Here is a 23,477-nt window from a genome sequence, read left to right as displayed (position 1 = left end):
GCAACAGCTGAAATTCAAAGAAGATTCAACCGTGGTCAGCCACCATCAATAAATACATTGATATATATCCTAAAAGGAGCTGCTCAGTCCCCCTGTAGTAAATTTTGACACAATTAACAGCAGGCAGACGGGTGGAAAAGTGAGAAAAGAACTCAAACAGGACACACAGATGAATAGTTTGTAAGGGAGGAGAAAGCAGATGGTGGAAGAATTCATTAGTTTAGAGCAACTGTATGTACACCCTTCCTTCTTCCCAAGCTTCAGCTAAGTTTTGCTGCCCATATTTGTAATCTTCCTCCCCCTGATTGGTAGCTCCCTTTAATACTTGCTATCCTTACAGCACAGCCCTCAGAGCATATGCACAGCAACTCTGGCTTACCTGTAACAAAGCCAAACCATCTTCTGAGCTCTGCAATAAATCCAGGTGAGAATCCAAGGCATTGCAAGCCATTACTTGCTGGTTTTAGCCATACTGAGAATGTTAGTTTGAAAATAGGATGATTTGTCCTTTTGTTGGTCCAAAAGTTAGTGAGCCACATAGGTACCAAGCTGTAAAGTTCAGGTACCTCTGAAGTTCAAAGAGACTGAACTGGGTTTTGCAACAACAGCAGTCAATAAAAAACAAGTGCATGGAATGACACAATAAGGGGAAATAGTTTCAAACCAACAAAGGGTGGATTTAGACTGGGTATTGGGAACAAAATATTGACTTTAAGAGTAGGAAGGCACTGGCACAGGTTTCCCGGAGAAGTTGTGGATGCCCCATCCCTGGAAGTGTTCAAGGCCAGATTGGATGGGGTTCTGAGCAACCTGGTCTAGTGGAATGTCCCTTCCCTATGCCCCTTCCCATGGCACAGGGATTGGACTAGATGACCTTTTAAAGTCCTTTCAAACCCACATCATTCTGTGGTAAATGTACTGCATCCCAAACAATGATCCAATCACTGCTGTCCCACAGCAAGGGCTGCTGAAAGCAGCAGGATTCCCTTGAGCATGTGTATGAATTCAGACAATATCCCAGGGGGTTTCAGATATGCCCTTCCCTGGCCAGCAGTTCTGTGGCAGAAGAGATGCATGCATTGCAGCAGAAGGGACTTCCAAGGTCCATTCACCCCCATGAGAATAATAGAATTTGTCAGGGAAGCCACTCTCAGCCACCAGCAGTGGCTGTCTCCCAGCATGGATTGACTTCCAAAAGACATCATCCACTGTGAGTTCACCTGCATACACAGAGGACCCTGTCTTGCAGCTCTTTTGGAAAGGCTCAGCACACATTCCCCAGGGGTTGGAACCCCACTCTTTGTGTGGGCCAAATCTCCGAGGTGAAACTGGTCCCAAACCAAACAAAGAGGTGGACCAAGGCATGCTGAATTAAATGCTAAGTCAGTAATTATGTTAATTGAGTTTTCAATCTGGCCCATAAATAGATTTTACATCTTAGCATGATGATTTTTCCTGTTGCTAATCTGACTAATTAATTTGACTAATTCTACGTGTTGTAGGACTGTTGGTATAGGGGAAACAAATGTTTAATTTAAAAGGTAATTAAAAGCTAATTAAACAGGCTGTGGTCAAAAAATGCAGATGGATAAAATGGGTGTTTGCTAATTTTGCACTGAATTTTCATCCTTTTCAGTGGAGAAAGGCAGGCTTGGTTACCTTAAGAAAGATCTCATGCTTGAGAATATTTTCTGACTGACGTAGCTAAAGCTGACTGATTTTTACCAAGTTATTGGTGAAGTTTCTTTATTTCCTATAGTGAGCAGTCACAATATTAATTTTCCATCTTGTTTAAAGGATTTCAGAATTTGTGGCTCAAAATGTTTGGATTATATTTATACTATTATTATATATTTATATATATATTAATATAATTAATATATTATATTTAAATGTAAGTGCTGATGTCTAGCCAAATACTTTTAAGCTGGCCATGAAAGGTTACTTTGTGAGGGTACTAGCTAAGTAAAGACTGGATTGCATTTTCTAAGATGTTTACTGGATGTATTTCAGGAAATTTTGTTTTGGGCTTTCATTAGAACGATACAGGGATACTTTGTACATGCGTGCACTTGTATATCCTTCTTTCTTTATACCATGCTGCACATGTACACTCTTTATAATTAGCTATAGCAATAAATTGTGGAGGTTATATTGCTTGTCCAGTTCTTAGTATCCATCAAACCAATTACCAGGAGAAGTCAGAAGAATGCTTATGCTGCAGTTTGCAGAATTTATGTTTTCAGGATGCCAGGGTAGGGAAGTGTGTGTTAGGCATTCACCCCAAGTACAGGCAGAGCCGCTCACTGTCACAGTTGGGTACTGAGATCTCTCTCCCAGTTCAGCTGGGTCAAGTGTGGCAGAATAATTTGGGAAGGGTACGATGGAGTGCCCAAAGATAGATTTTAATGTTCACAGAGATGTCATGGTCCGAGGGGCTGCTTCCAAAGCCCCGGGGCCATGGTTAACTTCACAATGTATAGGGGTACTTGAGGGCAGAGGTACAATCGCAAATGTGGACCAGGGACATGACTTATTAAGGAATGCCTCCATCAGCATCCCCCCAGCACCCTGGATCCCAAGGCCTCAGGTTTATTCCCTCTGTGTCAGGAGCCCAGTCCAAGGTATTATCCACCCCAGCTAATTCAGTTCCCACAGTGCACTAAGATAAGCTGAGGAACATGGAGATTTCCTTCATCTGAAGGTGCTGTACCAGTATTTGGTCATTGCCACCGGAGAGGGACCAGGGCCCAAGCTAAAGACAGGCTTATGTGAACCTTATTTAACAGTGTTTATCTTGATGACTTTAGTGTGCCCAGTGTTCATAAAAGTCTATCATTCAAAGAACTCATATGTTATAGAATTGCACTGAATGTGAGGTTACAGCCAGGGATCTGATTCCCACTTGCTCTTCAGACATTCATCAGCAGAACGGCCACAGAAATAAAGAAGCAAAAGTGAAGTTGGGAATAAACTGCTATATTGCTTCAATGCATGTCTGGGAGGGAATCCTGCTCTGCACAAAGACCTCTGTATATCCTTCATATGACTCATGCAAGGTGTCAGAACAAAAAGGTACTTCCCCCATTGTATTTTGGGGTGGTAAATTTTCTCCTCATCTTTGTTAATTATTCACACCCACATTTATGGGGTCTGACCTGGGATCCTTATGATGTGTCTGAACCTATCTGGTTTAGTTGGATTTTTTTGTAAATGGTTATCTGGAAGGAATATAAATAAAATTTAAAGCACCAGTGGAAAAATTTGGCTTATTATTTTTCCTTGATAGAAATTCACTTACTTTCTAAATGTCCAGTCTGATTGAATGGGAACATAAACCCAAAAGACTTTAAAAGCTGCAAAGTCTCCTTCAGCTGCAGAGGAACTGAGACATGCATCAAAGTAATTTTTACTGAAATCTTTGATTTTTGATAGGTTGTGCTTTCCACTTAAAAAAAGATAATTTAGTCTGATAATTACCAATCAGCAATGCATAGCAGTGGTTCACAGAAGTTCTGGTAAGAAGCTGGTAGCCTATAAGGAGACACTTTTTTTGTCTTTCTTCTTCAGCAAGTGCATGGTGCAACCCACATCTATGCCATCAAAAAGGCATCTGTGCAATAATGTAATTTTTTCCCCTTTCCTTCATTCTTAGTGGTGGAAATTGACAGGGTTACAATCTGCTGGGATAAGCAGACCACACCATGGATCTTCCTGGTTTCTGCTTTCTTTCCTGGCTGTGACATTGCCACTTTCTGCCAGAAGACAGCTTTGGAGTGGTCTCCTTGATGTGACGGAGTCCTTGAGACCCACAGGGCACACGTTTCTCTGGACTCTGAAATTAGGTTCAAGTGGTGCTCTCTGAGTATTTGTGCTTTAATTTAAAAGTCTGTAGAAAAGCTGGGGAGGTCACATTAAGGACAACATTTAGGGGCTGCAGAAAATGCTTTAAGAGGAGATAGTTACAGGAATCTGCCAGATTCACTTATCAAAAAGATATGACTGCAAAGTACTTGTGTGGGGAATTATTTCTGTGTACTGACCTTGCCTTTTATATAGCAGAGAAATGTGTAAAAAATAATTTTCTGGAAGTTTGTGTCCATTCAAAATGAAAGAATTGAACATCTTTAAGTAGAAATGACAAATAACTCAATTACTACCTGATGCAGACCATGGAAAATATTTCTCCTCTCAGCAATGTTCACAAGCTAGAAAAATTATTTTCCATGCTACTTAGAATGACGAGGGTCAAAACTACGCAGGGCCACAAGTTCTGTCTGGATTCTTCAGGTGTTCTTTTCATGCTAAGAGTGAAACAGAAGCTGCTTTCAACTGCTTTTACTTTTCCAAGTCTACTTCAGTAACAGCAAAAGAGAAAGCTAGACCACCCTAACTGATACTTTTACAGCGCTGAGGGAATGAATTGTATTGATTAAAAGCTTTGGGAAGGTTTTGTCTTTCAGTGCAATTTCTTTTAATATGAGAAAACAGTGCTACAGAAGTACAGATGAAAGAGCTACCACCTGTTTTTTTTTTAAAAAGGCAAACAAAATAGAATAACACCTGTTGCTCAGACTTACTGCCATGATACAATTAGAAGATGTTCCAGACTGTCTTCTAAGGTTGGAGTGCTTGTTTCTTAAGATTTTCAAAGCCAAGTACAACATTCAAATATTTTTTCAATTACTAACGATGGGACCTGGACACTAGGGTGGCCTAGAAAAGCTTCGGGAGGGTCCCTTTCTTTTCACATTTAGCACTGATGTACAGCATTGATCCTGCCAGACACAGCTGTTGACACATTTTTATGCCTTTGCATCTTGGCAGGAGGCAGTAGCTGTACTGTAGTCCCTTGTGATTGTTTTCATAAATCACAGCAGGGAGGAGTGCTGGTAATGCTTATTGATCAACATAATACAAAAACAGTAGATTTGATACAGAGATTTTGGGGCATTTCTAATACCACGTGTAATCAACACCAAAAAGCCACTGTTCAGGTAGCTCAGTTATGCTTTTGACATCCAAATAGGAGCCAAAACCCTATTCAGTACAGAAAATGTCATTAAGAGCTTTCTTAGGAATTCATCAGCACCTTTATTTGTGATAGTTCTTTACAGCTTCTGCAGCATACACATCAACCTCTCAGGCATAAGGATGTCCTTAATAAAAACAGAAGTGTAACAGGTCATATTTCTACACTTTAGCCTAATGGGATAATTTAATGTGCTTTTATTGGTTGTAGATCTCTCCCATCCTCCCTAAACACAGATTTAACTATGTGAGATTTGAGGTAACAGAAGTCTCTGGTCTGGAGCTGTTATTTGTCTTTATCGCTTGCTTTTGCCACTCTGCAGAGTGTAAAATTCAAGATCAGTTTGAGATTAGTTTGGATAAGCATAAGTACATCAGAGAGATATTTTTAATTGCTTCTTGCTCCTTTACAAAGTCCATTGGTGTTCAGCAAAAAAAATGTGTAGCAAATTCATATGTAGTATTTGGGTGAAGATTTTAAACCAAATTATTTAAAAGACTGTTCATTGTAAAGCAACTTACACCTGAAAAATTTTGCAACTTTTCTGGGGATTGTGAGCCTTTGACAAGAATTAAGTCTTTTTGGACATCCTGGTTTACTCTGTTTTAATATTGAACACACACTAGAAAAGACTTAATTTTCAAAACAATATTTTTCTATAAAGGCAAGTCATCAACATCCATTCTATTTCTCTATTATTATTGAGTCTGTGATTAGTAAGCAGTTTTTAGATTTGCCCTTTGTAGCATAACCCCTGAAATTCCTGATAATTTGTAGTTTTTCTTGTATGACTGACAACTCTTTCCATATATGTATAAGCAAAATATTTTAGTCTTTGTTCTAGAGGAATTTGCCTTTTGCTTTGCTTGGTACAAGGAAAAATATGATCACAGTGTCAAAACCAAAATACAGTAACATTTCACAGCTATTTTTGTAGAGTCCTTGTCACAAGGACTTTTCATTTTGTGAAGGATTAATTCTAGAGGGGTTTCATTCTCTCTGTAAACCATGGCACAGAAGGTGCACTGTGTGCAGCTACAGAACATGCAATTAATATTAAATAATAGAAAATGGCTCTTGGCTTTAGTATCACTTAATATAATTCTGAAGCTTTCAAGGACCTCTCTCAGCCACACTGTGTATTTCTCAGAAAATAATGATGGCTTTGTTTTTCTCTGCATTTATCCTCTAAAATTAAAAAATAATTAAGTCATCATATTAGTAGCATAAACAAAGGGGTTAAGCAGCTTGCCTGCAGCCATTGTTTTACACGCGTGGTAAATGCAAAGTCACAAATGATAATATAGTATCTTTTCTCAAAAAAGTTTCTCTGTATAAAATTCCAGCTAAGGAAATGCCCTCAGATTAGCACTTTGATGGTCCCTTTTTGGAACAAATCTACAGCTGGCCTTGTGTGTAGAAATAAAGCACTGGCACTGGACTGAACTGGAGTTTTGATCTTAGCACAGAGGTATTATGAAGCATTCATCACAGGAAAATTCACATTTGTGATGAATTTCTACTGTCTTAAGTTGTCTTGAGGGAAGCTAGAACTGTACATTAATTAATTGAGAATGTACATATCATCCCTGGCTGAATGAATAATGTCCTTTTTCCATCTAGCTTCGAAGTTGTGTGTGTGTCTAGATGCATGCAGAATTCACAGGTCAACTGGGTGTCATTGCGCTGAATGCTGATCAGCATGAGCAGTCTCCTTTCCAAATAATTGATAACCTGAATATCAGACAGAAAATAGTAATAAGCAGAATAAATAAAGATCACTTTAAAAAAAAAGGCAAAAAGATAGGTGGATAAAATTGGCACAGTGCTGTGAGCATAGTTTTGGCAATACAGTCATTTTTTTCCCCAAAAACACACATTGCATATGCTCATGTGTCACTTGACATACTGCAACTCACTTGTTTCATTCAACATTTCTGCTACTACTTGCGCTTTTAAATTAAGGACTCACCATTCAGTGACTCCAGAACAATGAGGATGAACTCTTCCTATCCAAAAGTGACTTTTCACAGGAAAAGCAGCATCTACTCCTACACACAGGTCTTGTTTCGGAGCAACAGAGACATGCTGCTTCCAGATACAAGGCCAAGCTGCTACACAAGAGAAGAACTGGTTCATGCAATGCAGACAAAAAGAGTCAGTCACTGACCAGCTGACACATTTTATTTTTTAGAAGTTTTGAAAATGAAAACAAATTGCATTTTCTTTTGGTATCATTCAAATAATAAACCTCAAACACAGAAATCTTAATTAATTTTCTCTTTTCTGCTGTACTGACAAAGATCACATAGCTGTATCCATTAAAATGAAGACACCAGAAATTACAACATACCTTCTCTATCTCATTTCCAAAAATAACCATTCCTAGCAAATGGAGGGAGAAACCAAGCGCATCTGCGTTAATGAATTGGCCATCCAGGATACCCAACTGATCACTGCTCTATGATCAATACTCCTTAGTAAAAAAATGGTAAGGGTTAGAAAAACATGCAAAACGTCATAGGCTAGTGGTATTTCTTCACCTTGATAACACTAAAAAAATTGTGCAATCATAGATTAATTGGAATTGAAAAATGATACAAAAAATAAGTCCTGTGAGCTGTCTCACTTATCTCCAGAGAATAAAAAAAGAAGAAATTCCAGAAAATTTTTACACTTGGAGTGTGTTTTAGTGTAACAGCAGAAGGAAGCATAAAAACCCATCATTTTAATGGTCAATGCAGTTACAACTGCACTAGGGAAAATAAGGCCTTATAATGATAGATTTGAGAAAGTGGGAAGATCTGATTCAGCCAACTCAGAAGAGATTTGTCTTCAGTTCCTGGGCCTTTCTTTGAAGTGTGATCAATAGAAAGATGCCAGTATGTCTAAAATTCCTAGAGCAAAACTATAGCACTATAAAATAGTGCTGAATCCACCCAGCTGCTCTTCACTGTTGGCAGTGGTGATGACATAGTGATCATAAGAGATCAACAAGGAGACACAAAGTCAGTGTCAAAGAGGAGAATGTCCAGGGGCATTATCCAGTCATGAATAAATCCTGATTGTGTGAATTGTAGAATCATTTAGCCTGGAAAAGACCATAATTTTGTCCAACCACTAATCCGGTGACTCGATCTTCTCGAGTGTGGCCCGGATAGCTCAGTGATGAGGTTTCTCTTCACTCGAGTTTCGAGCCAGCATATGTTTGTGGGGTTCACTGATTTTCTTCAAGAATTCAAGTCTATAGAGCGAGTAAAGAAATCAGGGGGGGAACTCTCTCTCTGGTTTGCATTCCACAGTTTATTTCTGTGAAGGGGAATCCAAAGGATGAGAGACAAAGGATTTGGGGTCTGGGGGTCTCTTTAACAGGGTTTCTCGGAGGGAGGGAACATCAGAGAAAGAACCAATTATTTTTCTCAGTTAGTACATCTTACAAACTTTCTACAAATCATGGTTACACACACCAAGATAAGAAATAACAGACACCAACTTCTTCAAATGCCCACAAAGGTGTAGGAGTATTCTCCACAGAGGGGCAGAGGAGGAGAGAGGGGGGGCCTGGTTTCTTGGCAACACAGTGGGGAAAGAAAGGGAAGGCAAGGTAAGCCTGGCCTCTCAGCTTCCATAGCTCAGAGGCATTCTGGGACAAGAAAAAGAGTTACAAACTTCTGTGTTAGAAAGAAGGGTCTCCTGGGCTAAAGAAACTTCAAGCCGGTGGAAACGCCAGCAGGATCTTCTCTTTACTCTATCCGGCCTCTCGCCGTGGAGCTGAGAAGAAAAACTTCAGTATAACCATGGTAACCTGACGCCAGGTAAACAATTAGGAGAAAGAGAAGCTGGGGGGAAAATCACAACTAAAAGATGGGAAAAGATACATTTCAAGCTATCAACTACAACAATCCAGCACTACCAAGCCCACCACCCAGCTATGTCTCCTTGCCTTGCTCTCATTTGGCCTTGTCATCTCCTGGCCTGGGAACCACTCTTCTAAATCAGGTCTTCAGCTGATGAAGTTCTGTGGCATTTTCTTGCTGTTGTCTGCAGAAAAAAGTACTTACATACACAAGTGTGGTAGTGCACATTTCTGGGGGTTACCTAGTTTCTGTGTAAACCCTCTAGGCAGCTGTGACGTGTTTTTCCCCTCCCCTCCCTGTCCCTGCAATGTTATCCCATTGATTGGTGTTATATGTCTCCCCGCCCCTCTCCCGAGGTCCCATTGTCCGGGAAATGTTTCCTCTGTCTCTTTTCTCTCCTGGAAGCCAGCCAGAATAAATATCCTCCTTTATCCTGGAGGGAGAAGTAGCCCTTTGGTTTTTTACCTTGGTCGTGAAGAGCCTTCCTGACCCCCACCCTCGACAGAGCTAGCCAGGATTACTTCGGGGGACAAAGGGAGGTTGCTTCATACGAGCACTTTATACACACATTTATGAGAGAGCTGTTTGTCTGGTATGAAATTATAAAAGGTTCTCATTCAACAAATTACACAGAATCGATAAACATGGACTTTATGAATGTGAACTGCAGAGCAAAACAAATAATGTTGGTTTAAACAACTTGAGATTCCAGCTCTGGCATTGCTAGTAGATTACATTTTTTGGAAATTCATTATGTCAGTCTTGTGATTTCAAAGGAAATGGTATTCCAGAGTCTGGTGTCTTATTCTGTAATTAGAAGAAAAGTAAATCCATGCCTTTACACTGCTTCATGTTCTGCCAGCAAAATCTCAAATTACTTCTAAAAATCTCTGCATTAATCTATATAAAATAAATAAAATATTAATATTCATGTCATCCTCTGATGTCCAGGATAGACTAATCAATACCGGCTGGAAAAAGCATATCCTTAGTATCAATAAGAGCATGACATTTTTGTTCCACTATAGTCATGTTAGGTCTAATAGAGAGGGACTACTCACGTGGTGCGTATTTTCAGACAATTTTCTGGGTCAAAGCTAAGTGCCAAACATTCCAAACCTGTCCCTGTTCAATCTAGCTTGTGGTAACAAACTAATTATGGAAACCAAAAAAGGCAAATTTATAAAACAATTCAGTAAACCAGAAACATCCAATTAAGAACAGAAAGCAGTGCTGCCACAAGGGTGATGACACATGGTAAAGATGAGATAAATTATTTTCTACCTGTAGCTGGAGGAAGACTACATAGAAACAACATCTGCATTTTTTCCTCTCTGACTCTCAGTTGCACAATATTATCCTTAGAGATCAGATGTACTAATGATACTTCCTGTTTTTTACATGACTGCTTGGAGATCATTCTTTTTAGTCTCATGTCTGTTGTTCGAAGTTCATGCTGTTCCCCTTTCTGCGCAGAGATCACCTTACAGCTGGGAAGTCATGCAATGTTGGCTGATAAGAGCCACCGCAGCTGGCCCAGGAAGATCCAGTGTGTTTGGCCTGGCTGTGGATTATTGCTTCTCTTCCAGATGGGGTGAACAACTAACAACAGGGGGAAGATCACCCAGTCCTACTGGGAACATTTTAGAGGGAAAAGTGAGTGGTGAGGATGCTCTTTTGGGGAGACACTTTGGAAAAACAAAGAGTGGAGCAGGGTGTGGTTGAGAAGACAGCTTTCTGCTGAGTAGGCTGATGAAAGGGATGTGATCCGATGAATTTATTTTTCCTGGAGAAAGAAAAATTTCTTTTCAAAGGGAAGAGTTTGGGTTGAGCTGGAGAGTGCCTTTCAACACCTAATATTGTCAGTTTCTTCTACCTGGTACTTCTCATGGAGAATAAAATGTTCCTCCGTCACCCTTAGGAGGTATGTAGGCATCTAGGAAAGGTTTCATAGGCAGAGTTTCTTCATTTATTTCTTAGCTTCTCCTCTGTATATCCCTACTATGGTACAAAGCCTTCTGATTCTAAAAATTTGGGGGTTCAATGCCCTAACCATTTCCATTCTATCTTAAGGCTTCTCAACATAAACTAGGAAGGAGTTCAGGCAAAACCATTGGATTGGAAGCAGACCCTGAATTCCAAAATTTAAACAGTACTAACCAATTAAGTAACATAGAGAGAGATGCTTATCCTGCAGGACATAAGAAACTTCATGCCAAAGCATATTACGTTCTCAAAGAATAACTGAGGAGAACATTTCTGCTGCTACCGAGTAGCAGCAGAAATGTTGGTTCAGCTAGGGAGATTCCAGATATTTCCAAGCGAAGGACATCAGGGCCTTTTAAAAAATATTTTATATATACATACATTATATATGTAATATACAATATAATTTCATTATATATGATATATTATTTTATTATAAATGTATACATATGTTTTATTATAAACATATATATAGCATCATATACTTAGATCATAATAAATATCTGTTTTGTTCAAACTGCTGGAAAATAATCAGTACTTTAAATTTGCAAGTAGCAAAGCTGTTTTGAAATATTTGGGGCATTTTATGCATAAAGAAGCATCTTTTTATGAACTTCCAGTGTTGCATACACAAGAAAGCTAAAGGTAAATATTCTTCTCCTCTCAAGGGCAGCACAAATAGCCTCACTCTGCATTTTGCTCTCACTTAAAGCTGCGTTAAAACAGGGGAACCATCCACATGCACTATGTACCCATCTGCTTGTCTGTTTATTCCTTATTAACTGTGATTGGAGGTTTAAGCAGTTTTGGCAGCTCTGCAAGTCAACAGCATTCAAAAACTAAAATGAAATTGTGACAAAATAGGTATGTTTGCTGAATAAGGGCTCTCTGCAGATGAAATCAGTACTTCTGCCAGGTGCTCATGGAGTTATTGACAACTGTTTTGTAACCCACTTCCAACTCCTAGAGACTAAAATATCAAGTAACACATATGATTTAAAATTCTCTCAGACCTTCCAGGTATTATGAAGTTACCATCAGAAATCCTCTTAGTCCTTCCAAAGGATTAAGGCTTGTTGGTGATGGAGGTTCCGTAACTGGTAATTGTGCCTACACTACCTGAAAAGCTTCTAGTTCTTTATTACTATCCTGAGCTACCAGCTATAGTACCTACTAGCTACTTGCTCTGAGTGAGATTTTGATTCACGTGAGGATTCAGGAAGTTCCCACATCTAACCAGGTGCCGACCCAGACCATTTGTTTAGAGAAGGGACTGCTATTACCACCTGTCTCCTGAAATAAAGCAGAAGGCTGTACCAGTAACCCCACTTTTCCCTCCTTATATTCTATCTTGGATATTAGGCACACCTTGTGACGAAAACAAGGTTCAGCCTCCATATATTCCTTAATGGATCCTGATTTCATCTTACACCTTTCTATTAACAAACCTGACTGCCCTGGAGAGCAGATAGGTTATAGGCACTCTGGCCTAGAGCCACAAAGTACTTTGAAGAAGGCATCTGGAGCTGTCAGCAGAGCAGGGAATGGGACTTGAATTAAACACATCAGTTGGATTACTTTTCCCTTCACACACCTCAAATCATTTCAATATTTACCAATATCTTTCAAAGCAGTCTGTAGTACTGATAGGCTTAGCCTTGTACTCACCAGCTGCTGCTGAGAACATCCTGCCCTCTCTGTCACATGCCCACGGCACACCTCACCAAGTGATGACAAAGACATATGCTGTCACCTTAGTGTTTAATTATATAGTTCTTCCTCATCCCCATCTGCACAGCTGAGGACTGAGATCAAAGGTGATGAGAAAGGGAAACAGTAATTTGTCTGGGGAAAACATATGAAGATCTTCTAGGCTGCTGTAGCACAAATTACTCCATTACTCCAGGATATGATGGGGCATTAAACAGTAAAATGTGTCAGGTGGGGTATTAGGTGGAATGACATCTCTTCAAAGGGGAATAACCCATGTATGAACACTGTGGTAAAATGGAAAGGTGAAGAGCAATAACAAAATTCCCAGCATACAGCAGATGAGAATTTTAAGGAATGTGTTGATATCCATAACATCATGGAGTCTAAAAGGACTGAGGGTGAGACAAAAAATGCAAAGGCTAGAGTTTTCCTTCTTTAGTGAAAGTGGAGCTGCTGTTGCCTGATCTCTGCTCTCTGCCAGACTAAGGAGTCCTAACAACTACACTCTCTGTCTGCAAGCTATATTCATTGCCATTTTTGAGAAAGAAATCTCAGATCTCTGATGAGCTTTATGATTCCTCATGTCAGTCAGGTCTTCCACTGAAACCCTATATTAGCACTTCTGAAGATGAAGCAAAACTTTCTAAAATCAAGAAGCTTGCATAAATCAAAAGTTTTGAAGGTCACCATCTGAAAGCTCTCTACTTTTCCTTGAGGCAGTTAGGCTAATGCTTTTAACAAGAATGAGCAAGAAAAAGTGGAGATTCACATGAAATCACCTTCTTTCAGGAGCCTAGAATTTAACATGCACAACATAAGACAATATTAAACTTTCATGAAATGTGTTCATGAAAACGACTCAGTTCCTTATGTAAATAACTAGCTCCTTCATCATCTGATGTCTTCACAAGACTCTTCACAATCTGATGTCTTTGTAAACCTTGACAATCTCTTCCCTTCCATTCCTTCTCTGTATTTGTGAGAATATGTTCATGCTCCTTCTTAACTTAATATTCCACAATCCCTATAAATATTAACTGGCAGACTATATAAAGCAGGAGATGAAATGTTTACCATTCACATCAAATGGTAGTCAATTCATGACCAATTTAGGTTGAACCCCTGCCAGGAGGATAGGGGAAGGAAAAAAGGATGAGGTAGAAAACAATCCTCTGTGAATGTCATTTGAGCACATGTTTACGGCAATACCTTTGTTGCCTACACAAATGTATTTGCATATCCATAAGAAATAAGAATTAAGACATGGGCTTTGTTTTAACTCCTCTTGACTTGATTTTCCGGGTCTTGGTTTGCATGTGTTGGGGGTTAGGTGTCCTTTTTTGTTGTTGTTGTTCCGGCCTGCCCGTGGAATTTTTACCCATTAGTTGTGGGGACAACCTAAATGTGGGTACTTGGTGGGTGCTTGACAAAAGACAAAGAGTTTGGCCGGCTCAGCGGGGGGCGGAAGGGGGCAGGAAAAAAAGGAGGGTGGGGACAGTTTTGTGGGCTTTCTTCAGCTTCGGAGAAGGACATGTTGGGCGCAGAGCTGTTACGGTGGGGAGAAGGGAATTTCACCATCACCCAGACGGAGCTGCAGCTTCTTTTCCTTCTTTCCTCTTGGTTGGTGGCCTCACACCCCCTGTCCTGCTGGGACGTGTGGCAGTGCCAGCCACCACTGAGGAGCTGCTGATCCACCTCAGCCACCAGCCCAGGATCTCAGCTCATCCCTGCTGTTCCAGCTGACTGTTCCTCGGAGCCCTGCAGGAGCACCGGGACTGACTGCCCGAGGGGTTTGTGAAAACAGAGCCTCTCCTCCATCCCGTCTCAGCCGAGAAAGCTGTCCCGGGGTCCCTGGTTCTGTGTTCTTGTTATTGCTGTAGTTATTGTTGTTTGTTTGTCTGGTTATACTAGTAAAGAACTGTTATTCCTATCCCCAGATCTCTGCCTGAAATCCCCTTGATTTCAAAATTACAATAATTCAATAATTCAGAGGGAGGGAGGTCTACATTCTTTCATTCCAAGGGAGGTTCCTTCCCTAGCAGACACCTGTCTTCTAGAACCGAGACAGCATGCTGTGTCCACAAATCACTTCACCAAAATAGCTTAATAACTTCTGAGTGCCTTCCTGTTCAGACCTTTAGCAGAAATAAATTATCAAAGATAAGTTCTTTCCCAAATCTGTGTGTTTCAGGGGCAGCAAATTAAATGGTTAGTGATATTTCTCATGTTCTGGTGTCTCTGAGACTTGCCTGGGGCAAGGGAGTGTGTCTGCTATGTGTATAGGATAAACACTGTGCAAGCTCCTGCATCTCTTTGTGTTTAGGCCTTTTTCTCCCTCACTTTTAGGACGATAATAATACTGACAACTGTAATGCCTGTTACATGTAATGTAACTCTTAATGTACATGAAAGGGCAAATATTTAAGAATAAACCAAGAATATGTTGCAGAAAGAGCAATCTTACTACTTTACCATTCATGTCGCACTTCAAGCAAGTAAATAATTGGCCCAAATAGCTGAATCAATAGAAGGCAGAAGAGTTGCTTCACTGATTTCAAAACAAAGATATAGGGTTCCTTTCAGCCTTTAACAATGTACTTTACAGTCTGTATCTGCTTTAATCATTCAACTTACATGAACAGTGCAAACAAATATTATATTAACAATTCTGCTTTCTCCAAAGCACCTTTCCCAGCACATTCAAAGAATTTTTGAGGTATCTAGGTTAAAATACACCAGTATACACTAAACAATTGCACCAAAAAATTACTAAAATGCACTAAAGAATTACAAACCTCACTTTCTAAATAGTCTCACTTTAACAGTTTATGAAGAAAAGAAAATCTTTGTTATGATTCAGATTCCAGTTTTGTTAAGATTGGTGTTAACAAAGATCATGTGCTGGTAAGCATTAAAAACACTCTATCAACCTGGGGCAGCAGGTTTTTTGTGAACCACTGAAATCTGAGTCCTTCAGCATCTAATTTTGTGAATGGAAATTCAAATCTCTGCTTTTTTAATAAAATCTAAGTCTTAATCTTGCAAATAACACTATTTTTTGAGGAGTATCAATAAATATATACTTGGAAAGTTTGAAGCAGACATGGAGGCACTCCAAATCCAAATCCATGTCTTTGCCTCACTTTCCACCACTAGACAGAAGTTAAATTCTTTACTTCCCTCTGAAAAGTTAATGCAGGGCTCTTACTATCTGTAAGCAGTGATGCCTGCTAAGGGTTCTAGAGAGGTGCAGAAACACACCATGACTGGTAGGTCTTATTGCTGAACAATATTGTGACTTTATAGCAAAAATGTGTCTGGCATTCCTGCCATGGTAGTAGACATAAGAGTTTCATCATGGTCAGTATCTCACCCTGCTGTGATTGTCATTACCTGCAGGGGCAGAGTCTTCCTATTCCTTGCGAGTGAAAATGGTTCTGAGAAAAGATGACACATTCCTGGAAATAAAATAATACAACTACAATGTTGATTACCCTCCTCTAACAGACTTGTGTTTTATGATCATAATTTTCATATTCCTTGACAAATTTAATGGATAATCATGCTAGCAGTACATTTTTTTTTTTTTTTTTTTTTTTTTTTTTGCTAGCAGGAAACTATAGTCATGAACCTTTCTACCTTTCTTTCCTTCCCACTTTGTACCCCTTGTGACATCAGAAATTGGTTGGTATCCCATTGGGGCATGATTACAAAGAAGGTGGATGGTAGAAATATCTCATTTGATGAGCTGTTGCCAGTTTGCAGTCGAGGCATTGAGCTAATGGATGTCTCTGTACACTGGCTCATCTTGTCTTCCAAAATTAATCAGTGGTGCAAAGACAATGCTGAGGATACATCCCAGTGGCAGGAGTTACGCTACCTGTGGCACCAGTCCTGAAGCAACTTGGGTGGTGTAGTACTTTTCCTTCCTCATCTTCTCATTATAGTAAGCCATGTGTTTGTCACTGAGTTGGTGCTTTTAGGAGACCTTGTAACAACACAGGAGAACAGCTGGAGATTTTTAGGTGCCAGTGAGCTTTCTGAAGTCCAGGCTGTTCTTCCTACATATGTGAACATAAAGCTCTTCTGACACACAATAAAAGCTCGGCTTTGCTCTTCAGTAAGGTGGAATAGACAAAAGGACTAAAGCTGTGTAAGTACAATACCTTCTTCCACTCCACTTTCCTCCTTAAACATTAATGCTTTGCACTCCCCCATTCCCTGTGTGTTCTTTTACCCTTATCTCATCCATAATCAGAACCTCTAAATAGTGGTTGAATAAATCTGGTCAGTACTTGATTTAGGATATCATGAAACAACCCAGGAATCCATATTCTTTATATTCAATATTCACAAATTCCTTTATCCTGGAGGAGCTTTGTAGACTGAGTTTGTGGGAACGTATGCCTGAAGGACAGTGAAGACACTGAGGGAACAGGGTGTGTATTAACCATTATTTTTAATTTTTTTTTTTTAAATTGTTATTTCGTATTCATTCTACTTTAGGACAAAAATGAACCACTTAGAACCACTTAACACTTTACTCCCATTGACACTACCCAGAATCACCACTCTTTGACCATCTGCTGCTTCCTTTCAATCCTTCCAAAGCCTTGGCTTTCTTCTCCCAGTCAGGAACTTGCAAAGACCTGAATCCTGGTTTTCTGGTGGCAGAGTACAATAACTGTGTAAATTATTATCTCTCTGGTAGCTGTAGGGTTTTTGATCCTTTGATCTGATCATCTAAAGTCTTCTACTGGGTTTACTCTCTCTGATTCCTACTGTCATGAGATACCTGCTTATGGCTAGGGTCTCTGGAAGATTCACAGATATATCTAATTGCAATGACTAAAGGAAGACACTTCCTTTTAAAACCTTGAGGTATAATAAAGTGCTAGGATTTTTGTGTTTATCCTGAAACTGTAGTAAGAGCAAATGTTCAGAAGCAGCTCTCTGTGCAGACTGTTGGATTGTGGTTGTTAAATGTCTCAAAATTAGTATAATCTATCACAGGAGATTCTACACACTGCTGTGACATATCTGTGCATGTACAGGGTTATAGGTCCTCTGGGCCAAGCTGTGCATCTGCCCCTTCATGACCACAACACTGGTTGATCCTAGAATGGATTGTGCCTGCTTGTGAAATACACATGGGTAGCATCACAATGGTTGTAAAACTGAATGTGATCCTTTTGAGAATGGAAAAATGAATCACAAATATATAACGATTACATAAATGAAACCTTTTTCCTAAATATTCTAAATTCTTCCAGGTATTCAAAATCTTTTGAAGTCAATTCAAGGGAGAAGTATACCTGACAAAAATCCAACTCTGTGCTACTTGATTCTGCTTGTCTTGTATTAAACACAGCAGGGCACAAAGTGAGGATGAAAGTAGGTTCTTCTCCATCCTTCCTCCTCTCTCTTGTACCCCAACACTCATCAGCAAGAAGTTACAAGGACAGTACATAATCATTATATATTTCATACAGGAAGCATTTCTTCAACTGAATAACCAAATTTCAGTGGTGACAAATTCTCTTTGTTTTCTCCTCTCCTTCCAAACATTGTAAATGACCCTCTTAGATCAATTACTGAAGTGGATAGTGCAGGTCATTTTACACTTCAGAAACACCTGTGGAAGTATCTCTAATCAAGTCAAAGGTGTATCCTCCTCTTTAAATGCATAGCTTGGTCAGTCACAGTAGGACCAAATGTATCACAAAAAGCCTAGAGAGGCCTTCTATTTGAAGCTGTTTTTAGAGGAGAAGTCTTTTCTTTGACTTTTATCTTTGAAGACTTTGAAGTCTTTTTTTTGGCTTTCAAGTCAAACCTTGCGCCTCTTATGAAATGTATCTTTTTTTCCTGTTGGTTGATAGTCAAACTGATCTGTCAAGACTTTATAATTTACCCTTTTCTTCATACTTAGACTGCATTAGTCTCCTCCACATGGTGGTGGGTGATGGGGTGATTCTCTGCCATCCCAAGTGCTCTGTAGCTGTGATGGCAGCTCTTTCTCTGCCTACACTTTGACTTGGGTGGTGATGGCTTGCCACCTCTATACAAATGAGGGTATAAATACCCCTGGGCTGTTTGTTGTTGGTTTTTTAATGATTCCATTCATGGAAAGACATGGACCTGCTGGGAAGTGTCCAGAGGAGGTCATGAAGATGCTCAAAGCTGCAGTGCCCCTCCTACAAAGACATACTGATACAGTTGGGGTTGTTCATCCTGGAGAAGAAAAGATTCCAGGGAGACCTTAGAGCACTTTCTGGTACCTAAGGGAGTTACAGTAGAACTGGAGAGGGACTTAAGAGCATGTAAATGTAGGATAAGAGTTAATGGATTTAAACTAAGAGAAGGTAGATTTAGATATAGGAATGATATTTCTCCTCATGAGGGTTATGAACCACTGACACAGGTTTCCCAGAGGAACTATGGATGCCCCATACCTGGAAACATTCAAGACCAGGTTGGATGGGGCTCTGGAGCAATGTGGTCTAGAGGAAGGTGTTCTGGCCCATTGCAGGGGCTTGGAATGAGATGATCTCTAAGGTCCCTTCCAACCCTGACTATTCTGTGATTCTATGATTCTTCATCATCATACTGTTGTTCAGGACAGCACAAAATCCCTTCCTGGTGATGATCTGGACTGAGGGTCCTTTTCTCCGAAAGGGGAGACAGTCAAATGCATATTTACTTATTTAATGAGAGCTGCTAGATCAAGACAGTCACTGACTTTCTTTGTTTCTTGTCTCTGATTAACCAAAGCAGAAATCCTTCTTGCTAGACAACGCTTTCTGTTATCTTTCTTTTACACAGAAAATTAAATACTTCAAAAAATGTGAGAACCTCTGGGCTGTAAGGATACCATATATTGCTCTGCTCATCCAGGGAATACCCATGGCCTTGGCTCTAACTCTGAGCAAGACTGGTTGCAGAGCTAGAGAGGTGCAGCTGGTTTGCACGGATACAGGGCAAGATTGGGAATGCAAGATTGGGAAAGATCCACATATCAGAGCTGCAGATGGCAATGCAATGGGCAGTAAATCTGGAATGGTCTGTAGGAACTCCTCTTCAGACCCCCTTCTTCCATTGTAATGTCTCTTTTATATATAATAATAAAAAAAAAAAAAAAAAAAAAAAAAAAAAAAAAAAAGTCAATGCTGGTTGAGCCATCACTCAGATGATTCCTTGAATCAAGAGGGAAGCACTGAAACTGACTTTACTGCTGTCCTGTCATCAGAAGTCAGTGGCAGAATAAGGTTATTCTCAAACAGTACCTTCTAAAGAAGTTACCATTGACATTTCTAGTTGTTAAATCTCCAGACTTCACAAGCAGCCTTTCTGGAACTCCATTCCTCATTCCTAATAGAAAATCTGCTTTGCCAGAAGAGTGAGCAGCTTATATCAAAACCTGTAAAAAGAAGCAGCTACCCTGAGTGCTCTTGTGAGTGCAATGTCACATTTTCCTACCGAAATACATAACCTCTTTGATGTAAGATTACACAGCTGCCAGATTAGTTCAGGTCCCAGATTCCTGACCCACCATTATGACTTCTGCAGCCAATTCTCAGCTTCTGCACAAGGATGCTGTTGGACTTAACAAAAATGACAAATGACAATGCAATTGAATTTAAGAATATCATCCCTTCTTAATAACCTGCTTTCTAGAGACATGTCCTACAAACTTCAAATTAATTTTAAACTTCAGGCACTGTATTTCTGCATATTGATCTTGTTAGGCTTGAGCACAGAGAAACAGAGAAATTTATCTTATCATTTGTTCTGATGCAAACCTCACTGCTTAGAGGCATCACAGTAGTCTTTAAACTCTGTAGTGAAATCATGAGTCAGCAGATGACCACAGAGGGGGAAGCTTCTGTGCAGGGAAGAAGAACAGTGGGCAGAGAGTGATCAAGTCCCCAGCTGACAAAAAGACAACTCATTTTCAGTTAGTGGGAAGTTATTTCCTTGCCAAAGGGCTTTTAAAATTAGTTCTACACCAGGGAAAAATAAGTGTTAGACACTGGGTGATATCCCTGATGACTATTTGTATTGGCAGGTTTTCCAAAGCTTCCTCTAGTCCTTCAAAGTCTTGTGGAAACTGAGACTTTCAAGGACTTTTTGTAGCAAATGACTACTGTGAATGACTGGTAATTTGGACCTGTAACAATGAGATGACAGGCACTGGAACTGGTTTGGGAGACAAATACATGAATGGTGAGATGTGCATCTCACAAAAGTGCAAAAGTGTGCATCTTTTGGCCCTTCCCTGGAGCAGTACCAGAGAGCAACAAGGACTGGGACTGGGAGGTTGGTTAAGCAACAGTGCTCAGCCCCACAAAGCCACCAGACCTGGAAGGGGCATCTGCATGGTGCTACAAGGATGCTACAAGGATGCTTCATTTGGTCCCTCTGGATACAGGGGTGGACTGCTCTCATCCTGTTCTCCTGAGGCCATAACCAGGCACCATTCAAATGGTGACAGTGGAGCTCTCAGTTTTTTCACTCTCTTGCTGGAGCTTCCATGCCCAAGGGCAGGATAGACTGCCAGCTGCCCCCAGACAGCCCCACTTACATCATCTGCAGACCTTATTATCCCTTTACACATCTCTCAACCCTTCATTTCATCACTCTTGTGTCTTCTTATGTCCACATCAGTTTCCTCAGAAATCAACAACTTCAAATTACTTTTTCCTGCCAGACACCAAATTTAATATTTCTGATTCTGTTACCTGACATGATATATATGATAGAGTTATGTGGGTTTGGTAGCTTTACAAGGCTGTCTTTCCTTAAACGTCTTTAGTGCTCCTCCTGGCTATCTGGCCATGTCTCACACAACACCCCCCCAGCTGCCAGTGATATCCCTCCCTCCCTCCCTTGCACCACCTCTCAGTATCTCACACTGCCATTTCTTGTGGAATCACACAATAATTTGGGTTGGAGGGGACCTTTAAAGCCCAACTAGTTCTGGTCACCTTGAAATAAGCAAAGGCATTCTCAACTAGATCAGGTTGCTGAGGGCCCCACACAACCTGACATTGAACGTTTCCAGGATTGGGACCTGGAATATCCATGTCCAACAGTTACCTCACAACATGTCCAAAATTTTTCCACGTCCTGATTAGCTTGGTTAGCCTCTGGCCAGAGTCCAGCCAGTGCTCCCATCATTGGTCTGCATGTCTAACAGTGATTTTTAGTGTAGGTCTCGTAGCATGGCTCTAAATAGCTCAGTAAGGTTGTTTGACTGCTCATCCTTAGCGATCAGACTAAAATGCACTTAGAAGTTCATGTTTTCCCTTTAGGATGAAAAGGTCCAGGAATACACTGATAGATTACATGATCAGAAGGATTTACCCATGTCATGAAGCGACTTTACCTTTAAGGTGGTTTTGGGAGCTAAGGAAGTTGAAGTTGCTGGGGACTGATGGGAGTCTTTTCTCCTGACCAATTATCGGTCATTACTGGGAATTGACAGCAGTTTTGACCATTGAAAAGTGGGATCAACTTGTGAACCCTACCTTAAGATGTAAAATCAGGGCACTTCTGGGCTCTTTGTTTTCCTGGCTGTGAAGGTAACAGAGCTCTGTCTGGCCTCCCGCTCCCTGCCCAGGCCATGCTGGGCCCAGCGGCTCCCGGCTGGGAGATGGGGCCTGCGGGGCTTGCCCCGGGCTCTGGCCAGGCCAGGCCAGTCCCTGGCTCGGCTGCAGGTTTTTTTTGCCGTGACGAAATTCACCAGAGACTGCCGAGTAAAGAAAGGAAAAAGCTCTTGACCTGCGGCAAGCAGAGACAGCGATCACGTTCTCCAGAGCAGCCATGAGGAATCTTCTATCGCAGACAGCTCCAGCTGCTGCTCCAGCAGAGATCACAGAACCATCTACAAAAGCCTGGGCAAGATTTTAACTCTTTCATTACCCAGATGAGACTTGCAGATTAATCTGTTTATCCAGAGAGGGAAAAAGAGAGTGATCAACATGAAAACTTTATAAACTACCAGTGACAAGAAAGAAAAGAAGCTTCAGAAAAGGTAGAGAATAAGGAGATGCTTTATAAGCTGAAATATCTTCCTGTTAAAGCTATAGAGATGGACAATAAGGTCCTGAAAGAACTCCTTTAATTCATGATAGAGTATGTAGGGAGGAATAGAGTGTTCGAAGTGTAGATTTCGAGTAAAAAGTAGAGTAATTATGATACAGTGAAGTGCTAGAAGATTTGAAGCCTTAGGGGGCAATGAGAAAACTGTTTTCTAGTGAAGCTCACAGAGACAGATGAAGAAGACTTTTGCCTTTGAATAACTCATCCTTAAAATGCCATCCCTAGACTCATGGCCCATACACACCTCAGAGTGATGTGAAATGGGAGGAGTGAGCTCTGATAACAGCAGCTCTGGGCAGCTGACATCAGGGCAATAGAAAACTATAACAGAAGTAGTTTTCTTGTGAGAAACTCCATAAATTAACAGAAAGAGACTTCGGTTTCTCTACAAAGACTGAAAAGACTGTAGCAGGAATTGAGACTGTTTTAACCATCAAAGTTCCAAAGTTTTTGTCTCTGTTGTCAAGTGAACAAGAGAATGGTGGGTAGTAGGGGATAAAAAGTGGTTTTCTGGAAGTTAATTCTGGTGTTCTTATTCTTGTAGTTTGTTAATAAACTTTATTCCTTTTAAGTTTATTGCCTGTTTTGCTCTTGCTCTAATCCATATCTCACAGCAAGAAATAAGTAATCTGTTTTAGTTACTGGTTTAAAACCACAACAACCCACCTCATGAAAACTGCTGGATTTCAGCTTAATGTGAGATTGCAGCATGAACAAACACAATCAAGTAAAACACCATCAAAGTACAACCTTGCACAGGCCACAAGATTCATGCTCTTTGCTTTAAA

At 40.3% G+C, this 23,477-nt stretch overlaps 1 long non-coding RNA gene across 1 annotated transcript; it reads right to left on the bottom strand.

The window, feature by feature from the left end:
• Positions 1–5,070: 5,070 nt before the first annotated feature.
• On the bottom strand, positions 5,071–22,475 carry LOC147648116 (uncharacterized). Its single transcript, XR_015280774.1, has 8 exons — positions 22,116–22,475; positions 19,872–20,005; positions 16,469–16,649; positions 15,982–16,046; positions 9,726–9,789; positions 7,386–9,073; positions 7,005–7,162; positions 5,071–6,766 (listed from the first exon to the last, which is right to left on the bottom strand). It is a non-coding gene; the product is annotated as an uncharacterized LOC147648116 (long non-coding RNA).
• Positions 22,476–23,477: the final 1,002 nt, after the last annotated feature.

The sequence above is a fragment of the Cyanistes caeruleus genome, chromosome Z (assembly GCF_971803275.1).
Source record: "Cyanistes caeruleus chromosome Z, bCyaCae1.hap1.1, whole genome shotgun sequence".
Lineage (NCBI taxonomy): Eukaryota > Metazoa > Chordata > Aves > Passeriformes > Paridae > Cyanistes > Cyanistes caeruleus.
The sequence above is the reverse complement of the archived record's forward strand: the minus strand, read 5'-3'. Positions and strand labels throughout refer to the sequence as shown.